Source organism: Bufo bufo, chromosome 1, assembly GCF_905171765.1.
Source record: "Bufo bufo chromosome 1, aBufBuf1.1, whole genome shotgun sequence".
Lineage (NCBI taxonomy): Eukaryota > Metazoa > Chordata > Amphibia > Anura > Bufonidae > Bufo > Bufo bufo.
In genome coordinates this window covers 299,521,525-299,543,782 of record NC_053389.1, presented here as the reverse complement: position 1 = coordinate 299,543,782, position 22,258 = coordinate 299,521,525, and positions in this window count along the sequence as shown.

Sequence of the window (22,258 nt, the reverse complement as noted above, 5' to 3'; positions counted from 1 at the left end):
GAACAGTGTGTATTCTCTCACATACAGCTAACCATAGACAGACAAGACCAATCAGAATGCAGACAACCTGCCACACTATCCCAGAGCAGTGTGTATCCTCTCACATACAGCTAACCATAGACAGACAAGACCAATCAGAATGCAGACAACCTCCCCCACTACCCCAGAGCAGTGTGTATCCTCTCACATACAGCTAACCGGGGACAGACAAGACCAATCAGAATGCAGATAACCTCTCCCACTACCCCAAACCAGAGTGTATCCTCTCACATACAGCTAACCAGAGACAGGCAAGACCAATCAAAATGCAGACAACCTCGCCCACTACCCCAGACCATTGTGTATCCTCTCACATCCAGCTAACCAGAGACAAATGGGACCAATCAGAATGCAAATAACGTCCATCACTGCCCCAGAGCAGTGTGTATCCTCTCACATACAACTAACCAGAGACAGACAAGACCAATCAGAATGCAGATAACTTCCCCCACTACCCCAGAGCAGTGTGTATCATCTCACATACAGCTAGCCAGAGACAAGCCCTGCAATTACATGAAATCAGTAAGCATTTGTTTTAGCCTCTTAATACTCACATTAAAAGTATGTTTTTTTAGGAACCATTTTAGTGTATATATAGTGTATTAAATAACTTTTATCAATTTATTTTTAGGGGGAAAGATAATAAAAGCAATTTTTACATTATTTTGTGGAATTATTTTATGGTGTTCACTATGTGGTAAAAATAACGTAATTTTATTATGTGGGTCACTATATTGATGATAATGTCACACACATTTCCATATATTTTTCTCAATTTCTGCAGCCTGTCATCTCTGTAGCTGCTCCCTCATTCTCCTCCACACTGACAGACAGGAGGGGGGGGGCTACTTTAGCTTCTCATATCTTTAGTTTGGTACATTCCAAGTTTTCATACAATACAAGAATGACAGCAATATATTCAGTACAGGGGAAGATATCTGTCACGGGGTTCCGAAGGTGCACTCGGTCCCCCATTGCCCGCAGAACTGTTGCTTAGCTTTTGGAATGAGGTTCTTTGTTTGACCTCATTCCCAGGGCGGCTTTACTAGCTGGGTGGCTCCCTGCTCCTAGTCTGCCTTGAGCGCCGAGCTGATCACTCGGTGCTCGACTGGTTGGTCTGTCGGTCATGTGATGCTGGCCACGTCACATGACCCTCACTCCCCACTATAAATACAGGCAGCCTGCTGGCTACAGGTTGCCTGTTAATTTCTAGGCTCCTGGCTATTTGTTGGACTACTGAATATTTACCTGATCCTGTTCCCTGACGATCCTCTGCCTGCTCCTCCTGTACTGCGCATACATCCTGGTATTGTGACCTCGGCTCCCACCTGACTACTCTCTTAGGACTCCTCTTGTACTTCGCTACTCTCCTGGTATTTGACCCCGGCTTCTCCTGACCATTCTTTGCTTAATCCGTTGTACTGCGTAGCTCTCTTGGTTCTGACCCGGTCCGTTTATGTTCCGTATTTTGTCTTGTCTGTCTTCCCTGCACATATCCTAAGTTAGGGATTGCCGTCCAGTTGTCCCCTGTCATCAGGACTCGTGAGGCAAGTAGGCAGGGCCAGGGGTGAGGGTGGAGCGCAGTGGTCACTACCCTTCCCCCTGTGTGTGTGTGGGCGTGACCGTTACAGATTAACAGGCCCAATAACCACTGTATCATGAATCCTCTTACTACCCTGACTGACCATGTCTCTAACTTGACACAGAGGGTGCAGGAGCTAGGAGAGAAACTCCGTTCTTGTGAGTTAGGGCAAGGTTCTTCCACTCCTCTGTCCTCCAGTCCATATTTTGAACCCCAGATCAAGCTCCCAGAACCCTTTTCTGGAGACCGGAAGAGGTTTCTCTCCTTTAAGGAGAATTGCAAACTCTACTTCCGTTTGCGCCCCGTGTCCTCCGGTCCCGAGAGCCAACGCGTAGGGATTATTATTTCTCTACTACAGGGTGATCCCCAGGACTGGGCATTTTCGTTACCTCCTGGGGCCAGTTGTCTAACTTCTGTGGATTGGTTTTTTCAGGCCATGGGTACCCTCTATGACGAACCAGACAGGGCCCTGGTAGCTGAGACAGCTCTTAGGGCACTGGTTCAGGGCCATCTCCCTGCGGAGGAGTATTGCACCCAATTCAGACGGTGGTGTGTCCCCTCAGGATGGAATGAACCAGCCCTGAAGAGTAAGTTTAGGTCTGGTCTATCTGATAATTTAAAAGATCTATTGGTCAATTACCAAATTCCTGAGACCTTAGAGGAGATGATGACCCTAGTTGTCCGACTTGACAGACGAGTTAGAGAGAGACGACAAGAACGACAGTTCAGTTCTCAGATGGTGGTCCAGCCAGAGGCCTTTTCCAGGGACAACACTGAGGTCTCCACCGAGGAACCCATGCAGGTTGGCATGACCCGGGGTAATCTTCGTCGCAGACGCGGAGAGTGCTTCTACTGTGGAGATCCTGGCTATTGGATCAACAAGTGTCCTAAGAGGGACCTCTCTGACAAGTCTTCTAAAGCAAGACAACCTAAAGACCAGGTACACCCTGATTTTTCTAAAGGTAAGCTTTTGGTACCCATAACAATTTCTCTGGGGGTTAATAAGTGGCCGGGTAAGGCCTTTATTGACTCCGGTTCAGCGGCCAGCTTTATTGACTTTGAGTTTGCTTGTAAATTGGGTATTCCAATGTTTGCTTTACCTACACCTATCCATGTCATGGCTATTGATGCTACTCCCCTGATTGGTGGTACGGTGAGGTCATGTACCTCTGAAATTTCTCTGTCCGTGGGTGTGTGCCACTCTGAAAGATGTTCTCTTCTAGTCCTGGAGAACCTACCGGTTGAGGTGGTACTAGGGTTGCCTAGGCTCCGTTTACATAACCCCACAATTGATTGGTCCAAAGGAGAGTTGGTGAAATGGGGACCTAAGTGTGACTCATGCTTGTCCGTGGTCCAGGCTGGGGTTTCAGTAAGGTCTAATACATTACCCTCTGTTATTAAGGAATATTCTGATGTGTTCTCGTCCCTTACTCCAGAGGTTCTACCCCCCCATAGACCTTATGATTGCGCCATAGAGCTAATTGAGGGTGCCGAATTTCCTAAAGGTCAAATTTATAATCTTTCAGGGCCCGAACGCAAGGCTATGGAGGATTATATTAAGGAGAGCCTTGCTAAAGGGCATATTAGACCTTCAGTCTCTCCTATGGGAGCAGGGTTTTTTTTTTGTTAAAAAGAAGGATGGTGGTCTTAGGCCTTGTATTGATTACCGGAGATTAAATAAAATCACTGTCCAAAATAGATACTCTCTCCCATTGATTCCGGATTTATTTAACCAGGTTTTGGGGGCAACCTGGTTTTCCAAGATTGACCTGAAAGGGGCATACAATCTAATCCGAATCAAGGAGGGAGACGAATGGAAGACAGCGTTCAATACTCCGATAGGACACTTTGAATATCAGGTGATGCCTTTTGGACTCAGCAATGCCCCAGCTGTGTTCCAAAACTAAATGAACAATATTCTTAGGGAGTTCTTAGGTAAATTTATTATTGTCTATCTTGACGACATTTTGATATTCTCTCCTGATTTCGAATCTCATGTGTCCCATGTCAAACAAGTATTAGAGGTGTTGAGGGAGAACCAGCTATCCGCTAAGCAAGAGAAATGTGTCTTTGGTGTACAGGAGATACTGTTTCTAGGGCATGTTTTGACTCCTCACGCCTTTAAGATGGATCCTGGTAAGGTTTTAGCAATTAAGGAATGGGTAAGGCCTTCATCCCTAAAGGCTTTACAACGGTTTTTGGGTTTCGCTAATTACTACCGTAAATTTATCATGAATTTTTCTGTAATTGCTAAGCCATTGACCGACCTTACTAAGAAAGGGGCGGATTTGGAGAATTGGTCTACCAAGGCCATTTCTTCATTTGAAACATTAAAAAAGGCATTTAGTAGCGCTCCCATTCTGATCCAACCTGATCAGGAGAGACCCTTTATTGTGGAGGTGGATGCGTCCGAGGACGGCGCAGGAGCAGTCCTTTCACAAGGTCCTGCTAGCCTCACTAACCTGAGACCGTGTGCCTTCTTCTCTAGGAAATTCTCTCCCACGGAGAGAAACTACGACATAGGGAATAGGGAGCTGTTGGCCATTAAATGGGCATTTGAGGAGTGGAGACATTTTTTGGAGGGGGCAAGGCATCGAGTAACTGTTGTCACTGACCATAAAAACCTAATGTTGCTCGAGTCCGCTAAGAGGTTGAATCCCCGACAAGCCCGATGGGCTCTGTTTTTTACCCGTTTTGATTTCTCCATTACGTTCAGGCCGCGAAGTAAAAATGTGAAGGCAGACGCATTATCTCGGAGCTTCCATGCTTTTCAACCCACTGAGACGCCGCCTGAATCCATCCTACCAGCAAACATCTTCTTAGCGGCTCTAACCCAGGATATCTCGGCTCGCATTAAGGCTGAACAACATCTGGCACCGGCATCCACCCCAACAGATAAGTTGTTTGTTCCCGTACAATTTCGTCTCCAGCTGTTGGGTGAGTGTCACGATTCTGCCTTTTGTGGACATCCGGGTATTGAGGGCACTAAGGATCTGGTTTCTAGATCTTATTGGTGGCCCACTCTGACCAGGGATGTCAAGTCCTACGTGTCAGCCTGTGAGGTTTGTGCCAGGTCTAAGACACCTAGGACTCGCCCTGCTGGTAACCTACGACCCCTACCCATTCCCAGTAGACCCTGGTCCCATATCTCGATGGACTTTATAACTGACCTACCGCTGGCGGAGGGTAAGACTGTGGTTTGGGTAGTGGTCGATAGGTTTAGCAAGATGGTTCATTTCATTCCCCTGTCTAAACTTCCGAATGCTAAAACCCTGGCGTCTATTTTTGTGAGAGAGGTTGTTCGTTTACATGGCATCCCGGAAAATATTGTTTCGGACAGGGGTGTGCAGTTTGTGTCCAAATTCTGGAGGGCCTTCTGTCAAAGATGTAAAATTTCGTTGTCTTTTTCTTCCGCCTACCATCCTGAGAGTAATGGGCAGACTGAACGCCTTAATCAGTCTGTGGAACAATTCCTGAGGTTGTATGTTGCTGATGACCAGCAATTATGGGTCAAATTCCTTCCGTTGGCTGAATTTGCTCTGAATAACCGTGTCAATTCTTCTGCTGGGGTCTCCCCTTTCTTTTGTAACCATGGTTTTCATCCCCGTTTTCATTCTGGGTCGTCCGTCTCCTCCTCTAACCCTGAAGCTGATAAACTCTCCTCCGAACTGTGCACAGTTTGGGCCCGGGTTCAATCGAACCTAGAAAAGGCTCAAAGTTCTCAAAAACTCAAGGCCGATAGGAGACGTTCAAGGGGGGTGAACTTTCAGGTTGGGGATAAAGTATGGTTGTCCTCCAAGAATCTATCTCTCAAGGTAGCTTCTAGAAAATTTGCTCCTCGTTTTATTGGTCCATATAAGATCACGGAGGTGATTAACCCGGTATCATTTAGGTTGGAGCTGCCCGAGTCATTCCACATTCATAATGTGTTCCATAAATCTCTACTTAAAAAATATTTTGAACCGGTAGTACCATCGAAAGCCTCGCCTCCGCCGGTTCTTGTTAGTAATGCTGTCGAGTATGTCGTGTCTAAAATAGTGGATGTCAGGAAGGTGCGTAACTCCTTGCAGTATCTGATTCACTGGAAGGGGTATGGACCTGAAGAGAGATCTTGGGTACCTGCCAGGGAGGTTCATGCTCCTAGACTGGTTCGTAAATTTCATTTAGAACACCCTGAAAAGCCATCGCCTGAAGTCTTGGGTCCGGTGGCCCCTCGTAAAAGGGGGGGGTACTGTCACGGGGTTCCGAAGGTGCACTCGGTCCCCCATTGCCCGCAGAACTGTTGCTTAGCTTTTGGAATGAGGTTCTTTGTTTGACCTCATTCCCAGGGCGGCTTTACTAGCTGGGTGGCTCCCTGCTCCTAGTCTGCCTTGAGCACCGAGCTGATCACTCGGTGCTCGACTGGTTGGTCTGTCGGTCATGTGATGCTGGCCACGTCACATGACCCTCACTCCCCACTATAAATACAGGCAGCCTGCTGGCTACAGGTTGCCTGTTAATTTCTAGGCTCCTGGCTATTTGTTGGACTACTGAATATTTACCTGATCCTGTTCCCTGACGATCCTCTGCCTGCTCCTCCTGTACTGCGCATACATCCTGGTATTGTGACCTCGGCTCCCACCTGACTACTCTCTTAGGACTCCTCTTGTACTTCGCTACTCTCCTGGTATTTGACCCCGGCTTCTCCTGACCATTCTTTGCTTAATCCGTTGTACTGCGTAGCTCTCTTGGTTCTGACCCGGTCCGTTCATGTTCCGTATTTTGTCTTGTCTGTCTTCCCTGCACATATCCTAAGTTAGGGATTGCCGTCCAGTTGTCCCCTGTCATCAGGACTCGTGAGGCAAGTAGGCAGGGCCAGGGGTGAGGGTGGAGCGCAGTGGTCACTACCCTTCCCCCTGTGTGTGTGTGGACGTGACCGTTACAATATCACTGATAGAAATTGGGATGCTGTGAATGAAGCTGAAAGTGAAAGTAAAAGCTGATTTTACCTGCGATTATTCCCGACTCAATTTCTAACAGTGATTTCTCCTCTGTTGCTTCGACTTTAGCTGTCATTCTGGTCTTGTATGAAAGCCTTTCAAACGAGACCAGTTGCATGTTTCTAGCTGCTACCATTCAGGAGATATCACTGTGGCGAAACCAACCTCGCCACTGGGTTTTGGAGGGGCCTGGCTACCAGCCTCTTGCCCCGCTTCCTTTGTTCACAAAGGACTTGTACTAACTTGAAAACCTTGTCTAATTCGTGCCATTTTGGGATGTTAAATGACTATGTGTATTGAAAAGGGTGGGATATTGTATACGTTGAGTAGTGAGGTCTGTTCCATTGTCTCTCTGTGTGTATTGGCGATGTCCTTTGTCCTGAGAGATAATTGAATTACGTCTCGGTTGTCTCCAGGACAGAGGACATTGTGTATTCTCCTGCCTGTGATGATTGCATCAACCCAGAGTGAGGTAATTGTGTCACGAACAGAGGGGAAGATTTTGTGTGGGAGTGTGTGAGTGTATTGTACGTGGGTATTGGCTGTTTTTACAAAACCCTGCGGGTGGTAACCTTGTTGGAAAATGGGTATAAATCAAGGCTTGTGTGTTCAAATAAAGAGTTCCTGTTTTAGCCTTCATCATGTTGAGGCTGGTGTTTGGGTAACTGATCGACACTGGGGGATTGCTATACACTGAAGATTTGCTATACTCCCCTGGCATAACTACTAGCTCTATTAAGAGCTTCTCCTGCTCTCTGGATGTAGGAGAGGTTCACCCACTGGAGCCTGGAGCCTTTTCGTAGGTCCAGGGTGGGTAGGAGACGGTGAGGCCTCAACCAAGCTTCGGCGGTTCGTGGGGTCTGCAGCGCTTACAGTGTCAAGTGGAGTGCTTGGAGACCTCGGGAAGCACTAGGAGCACCTATCAACGGAAGTACCCGGTCGGGGTGCTAGGAGATCCATTACAATCACCTTCAAAAGCAGCCCTCCCCCATCCACTTACTGCCCGAGCCGAGGCACTCAGTGCTGTGCTCCTCCTCCCAGTGCTCTGCCCGTCTCTTGTTTATAATACAGAGGAGACGGCCTGCACATGACATCGCTGTGAGAAGAGGCTGCAGAATAGGAAAGTAGCACACATTTGTGAAAGTTATTATCAGGTAAAACTGAAAATGATTGAATTTTGAAGCACAAAATCATTTATACAGCAAGGTGTACTATACCATTAGAATATAAAAAATGAAATGGCAGTTACACGTTATTTATTTAAAAATCATACAATGTGATTTTCTGGATTTATTTTATTTTTTTTAGATTTTGTCCCTCACAGTTGAGGTGTGCCTATGATAAAAATTACAGACCTCTGCATTCTTTGTAGGTGGGAAAATTTGCTAAATCACCAGTGTATCAAATAATTATTTTCCCCACTGTATGTGTCAAAGTCCAACTTTTTAACAAGCCTTGGAACATGACAAGGGAAAATAACCAAGTTATCTGTAGACAGCTTCTTTCGGAGTGCTTGCTATTTTCCCTTGTATGTCAAGACTTATTAAAAAGTTGAATCTTGACTCATATGCCTCATTCACACATCAGTGTTTTGGTTAGTGATTTTTTTTTATCAGTGATTTTGAGCCAGAACCAGGTGCGGCCCTAAACACAGAACAGGTGCAGATCTTTCCCTTGTACCTTATGTCTGTGGAGGCTCCAGTCCTGGTTTTGGCTCACAATCACTGATGGAAATCACTGACCAAAACACTGATGTGTGAATGAGGCTATAGGGAGCCACTTCCAGAAGGTGGCACTAGCAAGATGAGTGTTTCCTTCCCCAGGGGGATACCTCTTTGCATATTTCTGAGTCCTGCACTCCAGCTTACTGGCTTCAGACAGTCGCCAAAATAAGGCTTTGTGACTTTTTTGTGCAAAACTTTTTCAAAGTTTTGTATTTTTATACCAGTAACCACAATTTTGAGATGTGATTGGGAACGTGGGTGTGGTTAGCTATGTTAATTAGTTTCCCTCCAGATTTCTCAACTGCAACTTTTTTTCAAAAGTTGCAAAAATTGTCTCAATCTTATTACTCCAGTAAAGGGTGGTGTGCGAACTGGAGTAACATCTCAAGACAGAAGTGTTAGGCCTCTTTCACACGAGCGAGAATTCCGCGCGGGTGCAATGCGTGATGCGAACGAATTGCGCCCGCACGGAGTCCGGACCCATTCATTTCAATGGGTCTGTGTACATGAGCGTGGTTTTCATGCATCACTTTTGCATTGCGTGAAAATCTTGTTCTATATCATGTTCTATATTCTGCGTGACGCTGGCCCCATAGAAGTTAATGCGCTGTGCGAAAATTGCATCGCATCCGCAAGCAAGTGCGGATGCGATGCAATTTTCACAGATGGTTGCTAAGAGATGTTGTTAGTAAACATTCAGTTTTTTTATCACACGCGTGCAAAACGCAGTAAATCGCATTGCACCCGCGCAATAAAAACTGAACAACTGCAAGCAATCGCAAACAAAACTGAATCGCTTTGTTTGCAAAATTGCACAGTTTTCACTGAACCCATCCGCAGCGCATCCGGACATAATCCGGACATGCACGTCTGCAAGGGACCTTAAGATCTTTACACACATGAATTTGGTTCTGTTTTTTTTATTTTTTTTACCCATAAGTCCACAAAACACTGATAAGTTCCATGTTGCATCTGTTTTTTTTCTAGACCCATTGAGGTCCCTGGGTCAGTGGTCTGTATTTTGTGGCCTAGACTAGGACATGTTCTATCTTTTTACGAAACAAACACATGGATGCGGACAGCAAACGGACCTGTTTTTCTTGCGGACCCATAGAAATGAATGGATCTGTGTGCGATGTGCAAAAAATGCAGAAAAGACATGGATACAAAATATGGTCGTTTGCACGTGCTCTAAGTGCAAGCATTCTATTTTGGAACCTGTGGGTTTTGGCACTTTGAAGTGTAATTTGGCCCACGGTGGGGTGAAGTTATGAAGTCCTCCACTGCAAAATTCTTCAAAAAGTCACAAAGTAGGTTTTTGCGATTTCTTCAGGTTACTGGCACGTAATTTTGGTGATTTTTTGCATTTTTACACAACTCACTCTAGTTTTTAACCCCTTAGGGACCGGGCTCATTTTCACCTTAAGGACCAGGCCATTTTTTGCAAATCTGACCAGTGTGACTTTATGTGGTGATAACTTTAAAACGTTTTGACTTATCCAGGCCATTCTGAGATTGTTTTTTCGTCACATATTGTACTTCGAGACACTGGTAAAATGGAGTAAAGAAAATTCATTTTTATTTATAAAAAAATACAAAATTTTGCTAAAAATTTTGAAAAATTTGCACATTTCCAAGTTTCAATTTCTCTACTTCTATAATGCATAGTAATACCTACAAAAATTGTTTTTACTTTCCATCCCCCATATATCTACTTCATATTTGGGAATGACATTTTATTTTTTGGGGATGTTATAAGGCTTAGAAGTTTAGAAGCAAATCTTGAAATTTTTCATAAATTTTCAAAAACCTACTTTTTAAGGACCAGTTCAGGTCTGAAGTCACTTTGTGAGGCTTACATAATAGAAACCACCCAAAAATGACCCCATTCTAGAAACTACACCCCTCAAGGTATTAAAAACTGATCTTACAAACTTTGTTAACCCTTTAGGTGTTCCACAAGAATTAATGGAAAATAGAGATACAATTTAAAAATTTTACTTTTTTGGCCAATTTCCCATTTTAATAATTTTTTTCCAGTTATAAAGAAAGGGTTAACATCCAAACAAAACTTAATATTTATGGCCCTGATTCTGTAGTTTACAGAAACACCCCATATGTGGTCGTAAACCACTGTACGGGCACACGGCAGGGCGCAGAAGGAAAGGAATGCCATACAGTTTTTGGAAGGCAGATTTTGCTGGACTGGTTTTTTGACATCATGTCCCATTTGAAGCCCCCCTGATGCACCCCTAGAGTAGAAACTCCAAAAAGGTGAACCCATTTTAGAAACTACGGGATAGGGTGGCAGTTTCGTTGGTACTAGTTTAGGGTACATATGATTTTTGGTTGCTCTATATTACACTTTTTGCGAGACAAGGTAACAAGAAATAGCTGTTTTGGCACCGTTTTTATTTTTTGTTATTTACAACAATCATCTGACAGGTTAGATCATGTGGTATTTTTAAAGACCAGGTTGTCACGGACGTGGCTATACCTAATACGTATACTATTTTTTTTATTTATGTAAGTTTTACACAATGATTTCATTTTTGAAACAAAAAAAATCATGTTTTAGTGTCTCCATAGTCTGAGAGCCATATTTTTGTGGGATGGGATGATGGTTTGATTGGCACTATTTTGGGGTGCGTATGACTTTTTGATCGCTTGCTATTACACTTTTTGTGATGTAAGGTGACAAAAAATGGCTTTTTATACCCTTTTTTTAAAAAAAAATTTACGGTGTTCACCTGAGGGGTTAGGTCATGTGATATTTTTATAGAGCAAGTTATTACGGACGTGGTGATACCTAATATGTATACTTTTTTAAATTTACTTAAGTTTTACACAATAACAGCTTTTTTAAAACAAAAAAAAAGATGTTTTAGTGTCTCCATATTCTGAGCCATACTTTTTTAATTTTTTGGGCGATTGTCTTAGGTAGGGGCTCATTTTTTGCGGGATGAGGTGACTGTTAGATTGGTACTATTTTGGTGGGCATACGCCTTTTTGATCGCTTGCTGTTGAACTTTTTGTGATGTTAGGTGACAAAAAAATAATTTAGCACAATTTTTATTTTTTATGGTGTTCATCTGAGGGGTTAGGTCATGTGATATGTTTATAGAGCCGGTCGATACGGACACGGCGATACCTAATTTTTACAATTTTTTTTTACTTTATTTGGGGAAAATGAGGTTTTTGTTTATTTTTACTTGAAACTTTTAATTTTTTGGGGGGGGGGAAACTTTATCTTTTCCACTTTTTTTTCCACTTATTTTTTGTCCCACTTTGGGACTTCAACTTTTGGGGGTCTAATCCCCTTTACAATGCATTCCAATACTTCTGTATTGGAATGCATTGGCTGTATGAGTAATACAGTGTGTATTACTCATACAGCTTCCTGCCTGTGAGATCTAGGGGGCTGGATCTCACAGGCTCGTCACCGGAAGGCAGCGCCGATGCCTAAGGAAGGCATTGCGCTGCCTTCCATGCCATCGGGTTCCCCTTACAGCCGCACAGGGACCCGATGGCACCGCCGCCCGCCGCCACAGCAGCCTGTAAAAGCCGCAAACCGGAAGTCTGAATTGACCTGCGGTTTGCGGCGATCGCCGACACGGGGGGGTCACAGGACCCCCCCGCGCATTGTCCCCGGGTGCCTGCTCATTGTCCCCGGCGGTGATCGGAACTACACATGATGTACCAGTACATCATGTGTCCTTAAGTACCGGGACATCATGCCGTACCGGTACGTCATGTGTCCGCAACAGGTTAAAATAGTGGCAAAGTGGGTGCGGTTAGCTATGTTAATGAGTTTCACTCCAGATTTATGACTGGGAATAATAAGTAATAAAAAAAATCCCAAAGCCACTTCAGTAAAGGGGTTGGTACAAAAAACTGGAGTAATTACCTTTAAGAGCCATGCTCGACTATAGTTGCAATTTTGAATGTCTTAAGTAGGCCGAAGTAAGGTCACACAAAGGTTTCTGTTTTTTTTTAGTGTCATTCTTCTCATGAATGTACCAGTCTGAGAAGAATTCTCCTTGTCTACTTTTAAATTTATGACGGGAGATAAAGATAAGCTCTATGCAGCTGGTGATAATTACCTATACAATTAGGCATTTATTAAAGAAGCAAAATATATAATATTCATGTGTTCATTTAATGAGCCTTAGTTAGTCCTTAGCATAAGACAATCAGTAGGACATATATATATTTGTTTATATTATATTGTTATATGTTGCGAAGACAACATGTATCCAGTATATTGTATATATTTCTCATTAGAAGAGTGTCTGTGAAGATGTGTGTTTTGTAACCGTTAATCACATCTTTGGTATGACAGAGGAGGTACTGATATCTCTGTGAGAAAACAAGGCCATTCAAACTATTTATGTGTCCATAAATCAACAGTGTGAGAAACATTAAGTGAGACGCCTAGAGGTCTGTCTCTAATTGCTACAAGTGTCAGAATTAATCCCTATGGCTTTGAATTAAAGCTTCTAAGGTCAAAATGTATATTCAGACTTACATAAGTTAACCCTTTATACTATGATGCAGATAGCTTATACAGCAGTGCCACCTATGTATCAGTAGGTGACAATACAACAGTAGCAAAAGTGCATTTTGGGTAAGGTAATGATGTCACATCTTTTATCAATGGTCACGCCCATCCGACAATGATTGGAAAGTTCCAAACTAGGAAGGTGTGTCTAACTGATAAGTTTGTGATCATAAGCCATACACAGGAGGTAGAGAAAAGGAGAAAGGGAGAAAGAAAGAAGAAAGGAGAGGAGAAGTAGAGGAGTCTATCTAGATGAAAGCCATAATGAGATGCGCTATGATGGACCACCCAGCTTTCCTAGGAGCAGAAGTGAGATTCCTACTAGGACTTGGTAAGAGACACAGAAAATGATATTTCATTTTATTAAGACTAATTTGATAGTGTGGGTGAAATTATACCATCTAGATTGGCGAATAAATAAATTATTAAATTAATTAATCATCTCCATATTGAGATGTAGTCTTAGGATATTGTGAGGCTTCATTCTACCTGCAGAAGAATCTAGACTCATAATCTAGCAAAGCATTAAATAAATGCTTGTATATATATATATATATATATATATATATATATATACACACATACACTTTTGGTAGAACATTCTTCGCCAAGCTAAAGAGATGGATTCCCAAAGGAAAGATTTATTTCAAGTCCTTCCCATTTAAGATCCTAGATCCCTGTTATTTGTCTTAATAGTCTTATCAAAGTCATATATGTGAAAATAGTCCAGGATGGGGCGGAAGGATACAGTTGTCTCTTCTAAGTTATATCCTTGGATGGATTTGCCCATCTTGAAGTCATGTGATGTGTAGTTGGTTAGGGGGGGGGGGGGGGGGGGGGCAGAATGTATTTAGCATTCTATAATGATGTCTAGGATTAGACATGCCCATCTTGTTTTTATGAGGTTTTCTCTGAACAGAAGTAATGTATATAACTTATGCTCTTATTTTGATATCCTAACCTAATAATAGCTTGGTTATAATGTGACAAGTTATTTCCACTCACATGTATTGTTAAGCTTGTAATGCTTTATATTAGGGTTGTCCCGATACCGATACTAGTATCGGTATCGGGACCGATTCCGAGTTTTCTCGGCGGTACTCAGCCGCCGATACCCCGCCCCGATACATAAATAGAATACTTTTTTGAACTAACGCTGCCCTCTCCCATGTTCCCATGTCCCCCCTGTATCCCCATAGCACTTACTTAAGCTTCCATAGCAGGCAGAGCGGACGGCAGCAGTAACGTCACTCACTGACGTAGAGCGCCTGCTCCGCCCACTTTATGAGTGAAGCAGGCGGAGCAGGCGCTCTACGTCAGTGAGTGACGTTACTGGTGCCGTCCGCTCTGCCTGCTATGGAAGCTTAAGTAAGTGCTGTGGGGATACAGGGGGATACAGGGGAACATGGGAGAGGGCAGCGTTAGTTCAACTTAATAACTGGATAAGGATTCACGTTTATAAAAAAATACTTCGGTGAGCGGCGGGGCCCGGTGTATTGGGGGACACTGTTATGAGGGGGATCTGTGGATGACATATAGCAGTGTCATCCACAGATCCTCCCCATAACAGTTCCATCCACAGATCCCCTATAACAGCACCATCCACAGATCCCCCACCAAATAACAATGCCATCCTCAGATCCCCCCACCCCATAACAATGCCATCCACAGATATCCCACCCCATAGCAGTACCATCCACAGATCCCCATAACAGTGCCATCCACAAATCCCCATAACAGTGCCATCCACAGATCCCCCATAACAGTGCCATCCACAGATCCCCATAACAGTGCCATCCACAGATCCCCCATAACAGTGCCATCCACAGATCCCCCATAACAGCACCATCCACAGATCCCCATAACAGTGCCATCCACAGATCCCCCATAACAGCGCCATCCACAGATCCCCCATAACAGTGCCATCCACAGATCCCCCATAACAGTGCCATCCACAGATCCCCCATAACAGTGCCATCCACAGATCCCCCATAACAGTGCCATCCACAGATCCCCCATAACAGTGCCATCCACAGGTCCCCCATAACAGTGTCATACACAGATCCCCCACATGACAGTGCGTCATCCACAGATCCACAGATCCCCCAAAACGGTCACATGACATTTTAAAAAAGTATCGGTATTCGGTATCGGTGACTACTTGAAAAAAAGTATCGGTACTTGTACTCGGTCCTAAAAAAGTGGTATCGGGACAACCCTACTTTATATTAACGCTATATATATTCATTTGCATGTATCATTGTGTTTATTTACTTATATATGTTTATAACCTTGTAACCAATAAATCTGCATATTTTTATAATACCTGTGTATTATTGTATAATGCAGAACTACATTTTATCATTAACATCATCTCACGTCAAAAAGAACTTATTTATCTGAGGAAATAGTCTGACTCAGATGTGAATTGTATCAATTAGGTTGTCTACAATTCACCAGGTCATGATTTTAAGAATTTATGACAAATTTTATAAATTTTATTTTTTTATGGTTAATTATTTTTATGACCATAATTAATAATTCTTAATTGAATTATTACCCCCCGACATGCCCAGAGGGCCGCCAGCCAGTTAGGTTATGAGCCGTCACTACCAGAGTAAACTAATGCTGGAGGCGTGAAGTAGTTACACACAAAAAGTTTGGGATATTTGGCTTTTGGGTTAAATTTATGGAAAACATTAAAAGTTTGCGCTACAGTGATATTAAATCATGAAAGTAGGGCATTTAAGTAGAAGCATGCAATGGTGATTTCCTCATCTCAAACAATTTATTGAAACTAAACTGTGGTGGGTATACCCCCACAAACATATCAATGTCTCAATAACTTATCATGTGGCCTTGAGCATCAATTATAGCTTGACAACTATGTCTCATGCTGTTCACAAGTTAGCTTATTGTCTGCTGAGGCATGGCATCCCACTCTTCTTGAAGGGCGGCCCTCAGGTTATTGAGGTTTTGGGGTACAGAGTTACAAGCCTCTAAATGCGACTCAGCTGAGCCTATAGGTTTTCAATGGGATTCAAGTCTGGAGAAAGTGCAGGCCACTCCATTTGAGGTACGCCAGTCTCCAGCAGCCGTCCCCTAATGATGCAAACTCGATTAACTGGATTATTGTCATCCATGAAGATGAAATTAGGCCTGTGTTGTTCATGAAGAGGCATAATGACTGGATTAATAATGTTATTCAAGTAGTATGGGCTTGTCACTGTACCATTCACAAAGTGTATGGCAGTTCTGTATTGACTAGACACACCTGCCCACACTTTAACACCTCTACCACCAAAGGCTCGTCTGGTGACAACAGTGACTGATGCATAGTGCTCTCCTTGACTTCAACAACGTTGGCGGCCATCATTTCTGCTCAGCGTGAATCGACTTTCATCTGTGAACAGCACTGAGGCCCACTGGTCCCTCGTCCAGCGTAGATGCTCCCTGGCACATGAAAGACGATGAAGCCTGTGGTCAGGTACCCTTGTAGATCGTCTAGCATGTAGAGCACGCTGATGTAAATGATTTTGAATGGTCTGACGTGACACTTCAGTGCCTCACACCTCCCTTAAATGTGCCTGGAGTTCTGTGGCATTCATCATCTGGTTGCGCAGGGCATTGTTCACAATGAAGTGGTTATCAGTGTGGGATGTGGCCAAAGGACGCCCACTTCTATGCATTTCTGTGATTCTTTCAGTCTCTCTGTATCTCTGTTGCAACCTGCTGATGACACTCTGTGACACTCTAAACTCAGTGTCAACTTCCGTCTGAGAACATCTTGCTTGAAGCCTCACAATAGCGAGGTACTGTTGATCAATTGTTTGGTGTCGTCTTGGTCTCATGATGTCAAAATGTGAACAGCATTATGAGGAGGACTGTTAAAATACCAATTCTAATTAAACCAGGAAATTTATTGAGCGATTCATGGATCAAACACCTGTTGTGAATTTTGCCGTTAAAGGGGTTCTCCAAGAGTATAAAATGTCCCCTCATGTGCCGGGCACCCTACATGGAATATACGTACCACGCACCCTGCGGCGCTCCTGGTCCCGCTGCTGCCTGGTCACCGCTGCTGCTTCTCCCCATGCACGGATGAAAACATCCGGTGTCGGGGGGAGCAACCAATGGCAGGCGGGAACAGGGACGAGCCTCTCTAACATCGCCCTGTGACGCTACAGAGGCTCGTCCCCATCCCCGCATGCCATTGGCTGTCCCCCCCCCCCCCCACGACACCGGATGTTTTCATCCTTGTGCAGGGAGAAGCAGCAGCGGTGCAGGGACCGGAGTAAGTATATTCCATGTGGGGTGCCCAACACATGACGGGATATTTTATACTCTTGGAGAACTCCTTTAAGCTCTTTGTTAGAGAACGGCAAGTTGTGCAAAAAGTACTGAAACACTGAACAGTTGGACATGTGCATTCAAAAGTTTAGAGAAGGTCACATTAAAAGGGTTATCCAACCCCAAAAATGCCCCCCCACCCAAATGACTGGGTCCCTCTGATTGTACTTACCTCGCTCCCTGGCACCGGGTCGTTTCTGCTTCCCGCATGCCCGCCGCTGCATCTCCCTATCACTCGGATCAAAACATACAGGGGGGTGGGCAGCCAATAGCAGACCGTGACGGGAACAAGTCTCCCTAGCATCACCCCGCGCAACGGGCAGATGCAGCGGCAGTCCCGTGGGCAGCAGAAGCGACGCGGATGCCAGGGAGCGAGATAAGTACAATCTGTGTGAGGAGTCCGGGCATTTGGGGGGGATCCCTTTAAGTTCATCTATAAAGATTAGAGTGCATTTTAGGTTCATCCTGAAATTTCTCCTACAAGCCAAATATCCCTAACTTTTAGTGAGCAGTGTATGTACCTAGCCGGTGACCACAGGTGCCCTCCTGACTACAACTGTATTGTCATCCTGAGGCAACTGGAGTAGGAGGATAGAACATGGCAGCTGGCCACCACGGAGGGACAGCTTCTAAGGAGGTATTTTGTGCTACACTGTGGTTTTTGAAGCTGCTCGGCCAGTTTGTTGTGGTGCATTGAGATATGTGACTCTCATGGGACGTTGTTTTGTGCCTTAATATGGTATTGCTTGCCCAGCCTACTTGTGTTGGCCCTTCTGTCAATTTGGACCCGCCTACCACATGGGGCCACTTTTAGTTTTTTTCTTGCCAGGCCCGCTTTAAGGGTGCATTCACACAAACGTAAGCCGTCCGTGCCTGTGCTGATGACAGCAAATTGCACTGGCTGTTTGAATCCCGTATATATGGCAAAAGATAGGACATGTCCTGTGGGAAGGCACGGACCAAAAAGCCCACGGAAAGGCTTCCGATCCGTACCTCCACCCCAGTTCTTGAGGATTGCAGACCCAATTCAAGTCAATTGGTATGCATCTGTGATATAGGATTCACATGTCCGTTGCCGATATATTGAGGAACCGCTGTTTGTGGTCCGCAATACGGTCACAAACCACCTATGGTTGCGTGAATAGACCCTTAAGGGGTTTTTCAGTATCTGATCAGTGGGGTACGACACCCAGGACTCCTGCCGATCAGCTGTTTGACGAGGCATCGGCACTCGCAGTAGTGCCACGGCCTTCTCTCTGCTTTTCCTAGGCCAGTAATGGCCATCGGTCATGTGGCCCAGGAGCAGCTCAGCCCCATTCAAGTGAATAGGGATGAGCGTTATACCATGTACAACTGTTATATAATGTACAGCACTGTGCTATGCTGATCCTGTGACTGCTGCTGTCTTCTCAAACAGCTGATCGGCCATCAGATACTGATGACCTATACAGAAAATGGTGAAACTGAAAAAAAGTCATAATAGCCAATATGCCGTTTTCTGGTTGTTTCACCTCCCACAAAAATGTTAAATAAAATGTGATCAAAAAGCCATACACACACCATAATGGTATCAATGGAAAGTACAGATCACCCCGCAAAAAATGAGCCCTCACATCTCCATAAACATAACTGCAAAAAAGTTATAGGGGGTCAGAATATGGCGATAAAAGAAAAAAATATTTTTATTCAAGGTTTTTACATATACATATGTGGTACTGACCTGGAGAATAAGGCCTCTTGCACACGACCGTATGTATTTTGCGGTCCGCTAAAAATATGGATGACGTCCGTGTGCATTCCGTATTTTGCGGAACGGAACCGCTGGCCCCTAATAGAACAGTACTATCCTTGTCCGTTATGCGGACAATAATAGGACAAGTTCTATCTGCAGCCAGCCAAAACCACAGGGGCAACACGTGAGGTGCACTGTGGGCCGATGAGGGGCCAAACAATAACACAGTTCATCGGTTTACTCACGGTTAGCAGAAAGCCTCCCTGGGCTGGCAGCACAGTGATGAGGAAGACAGCACGAAATCCTCCGGGGCACATTCTGTGGTAGGGAAGCATCAGCCAAGATGGAGGTTGAGGTGCCCTTGGTGTCAGGGGTGCTTGTTGCGGTCGAGTCCCTTGATGGTATTTGTCGTGATGCCAGTACCGTTAATGGTGCTCCAACTAATGGTAAGAATGAAGTAGACAGTGGTAGGATACAACTCACAACTTTTACTGATGTTGGTTCTAGTTGCAGCATATACATCAGACAGAATACAGTCTTTTGCAGTTTAAAGGAATCCTGTTGATCCACTGTTAATAGGTTTGGCTGGGTTTAGCTTAGCTTGAAGGTTCTGTAAAAGAAGTTCTGGTAGGTAACTTTGCTTCAGGTCCCTATTGAACCAGAGTTATTTGGTGAGGTTGCCTGTAATACTTATTTGGTATGCTTAGTCCTTCTCGTTGCTGAGACTTCCAAGCCCTTGAACAGATAGCTAATCTGTATTCTTCAAAGTATGGTGAGGCTGCCTGTAGCTAGATTGTCCTCCACCATGCGCAAAGGTGCCCATTAAGCCTTTAGTAATGGCTGTTATCACCGATGTCTCTCTTTAGCTTGGTTAACTTTCTTCAGGGACGAAAACGCTATCCTCTGGTTGTAGGTGCTGGGATCTAAGAAGGTCACAGGAGGAAAACGCTCTCCTGCGCCTCATACCTTGGCTTTACCTCATTTCTGCATTTGGCTTCAATAGGTTTGGCTGAGCTTAGCCTAGCTAAACCTAGCCAACCCTATTGACGAGTAGCAGAGTCAATGGTTACTCTGTAGCCCCAAAGTAACCATTGACTCTGCTACTCTCTAACCTAATCTTCCAGACTCTAGAACCATCCCACTAATCTGTCTCACCAGGCCTGACCTAGGTATTTATATGACCTAAGTACTATCCCCATCTAGTGGTGGGATGTATAAATTACACCAGACCAGCCTATGAACGGGGATACAACAGGTGTTGCAATACAAAATGACATGCAGTAGGATAATGCCGTTTTAAAGGGTGTCCGGGCATGCTGGGAGTTGTAGTTTTGCAACAGCAGGAGGCACACTGGTTGGGAAACACTGCATTAGAAGACCTGTGCATGAATATATATAGATAATTATGCTTATTGGGCCTGTCAATGTCCCTTTAACGGCAGTAGACAAAGGTGATACAAGAGCACTGTTAGGTAGTGCAGACACTAGCAGATCACTAGTGTCAGTCAGCGAAAAATCTCAAAATCTGGTGGTAGAAACCCTTTAAGCTATTTTGCAGTTCCCACGTGTCCTGAGTGGGACGCTGCATATCTTTTAGCGGAACAGATATACGGAAATATGTAAACGGAATGCACAAGGAGTACATTCCGTTTTTTTTTGCGGAACCATTGAAATAAATGGTTCCGCATACGGACCGCAAACGGAAACTGCAAAAATGGAACGGAAACGGAAAAAAAAAAAAGTTTGTGTGCAAGAAGCCTAAAAGAGAACGCCTTAAAAACAAAACCCATAAAACTGTGATGGAATTTGGTGTTTTTTTTTTTTACAATTTTACCCCACTACATCGTATTCAATATTAAATGGTAGAATTAGAAAGTGCAACTTCCTGCAAAAAACAAGACCTCATATGCCTATGTGAACGGAAAAAAAAAAAGTTATGGTCCTGGAGAGGCAGGGAGTGAAAAATGAAAAAGCAAAAACAAAAACAAAAAACTATGGGGCTGAAAGGGTTAAAGATGAGCCAAATTTAACAAACATATGATGTTCGATAAATCTAGTGCAAAGTACATCCATGCAGACTCAAGGAAAAATGACTCCAAATATGATCCTCATGATATATTTCCCGCTGTGTCTTCAGCTATCATCTAGAGCTGGCAATTTTACACCAAAAAACAGGTGCAAAAAAGAAAACCACCAGCAAAAACCTACATGTGAAAGCAGCCAAAGGCCTCCGTCACATGTCAGTTAGGCCTCATGCACACCACCGTTCCGCAAAACACAGAAGCCGCCCATGTGCCTTCCCCAATTTGCGGAACGGAACAGGCGGCCCATTGTAGAAATGCCTATTATTGTCTGCAAAACGGACAAGAATAGGACATGTTATATTTTTTTTGCGGGGCCACGGAACGGAGCAACGTATGCGGACAGCACGCGGATCCACTGATTTCAATGTCTTTGTTCACACCTTTGTGTTTTTCCATTGATTGTGGATGAGAAGAAAAACACTGGAGACATGCACTACATGTCGTGGACACACCCATTAGTCTATGGGTCCGTGAAAAACCTCTGACACAACACGGATGGCATGCCTTCTGTCCGTGGTCTTCCCTGCTCTGGAGATCCTTTTTCAGCCTAAGGGCTCATGCACACGAACGTATTTTCTTTCCGTGTCTGTTTGTTTTTGAGGATCGTATGCGGAACCATTCATTTTAATGGGTCCGCAAAAAAATTGAAGTTACTCAGTGTGCATTTCGTGTCCGTATGTCCGTTCCACAAAAAAACAGAACATGTCCTATTATTGTTCGCATAATGGACAAGGATAGGACTGTTCTATTAGGGGCCAGCTGTTCCGTTCCTCAAACTACGGAATACATACAGATGTCATCCGTATTTTTTGTGCATCACAAAATACATATGGTCGTCTGCATGAGCCCTAAGGCCCCTTGCACACGAGCGTGTCCGGATTAGGTCCGGATGCGTTCAGTGAAAGCTGTGCGATTTCGCAAGCAAGTCCATTCAGTTTTGTTTGCGAACGCGTTCAGTTCGGTTTTTATCGCGCGGGTGCCATGCGATTTAATGCGTTTTGCACGCGCGTGATCCAAAACTGAATGCATACAAACATCATCTCTTAGCAAACATGCGTGAAAAACGCATCGCATCCGCACTTGCTTGCGGATGCGATTTTTTAGGCAGCTCCGTTCACTTCTATGGGGCCAGTGTTGCGTGAAAATCTTAGAATATAGAACATGCTGCGATTTTCACGCAACGCAAGAGTGATGCGTGAAAACCAAC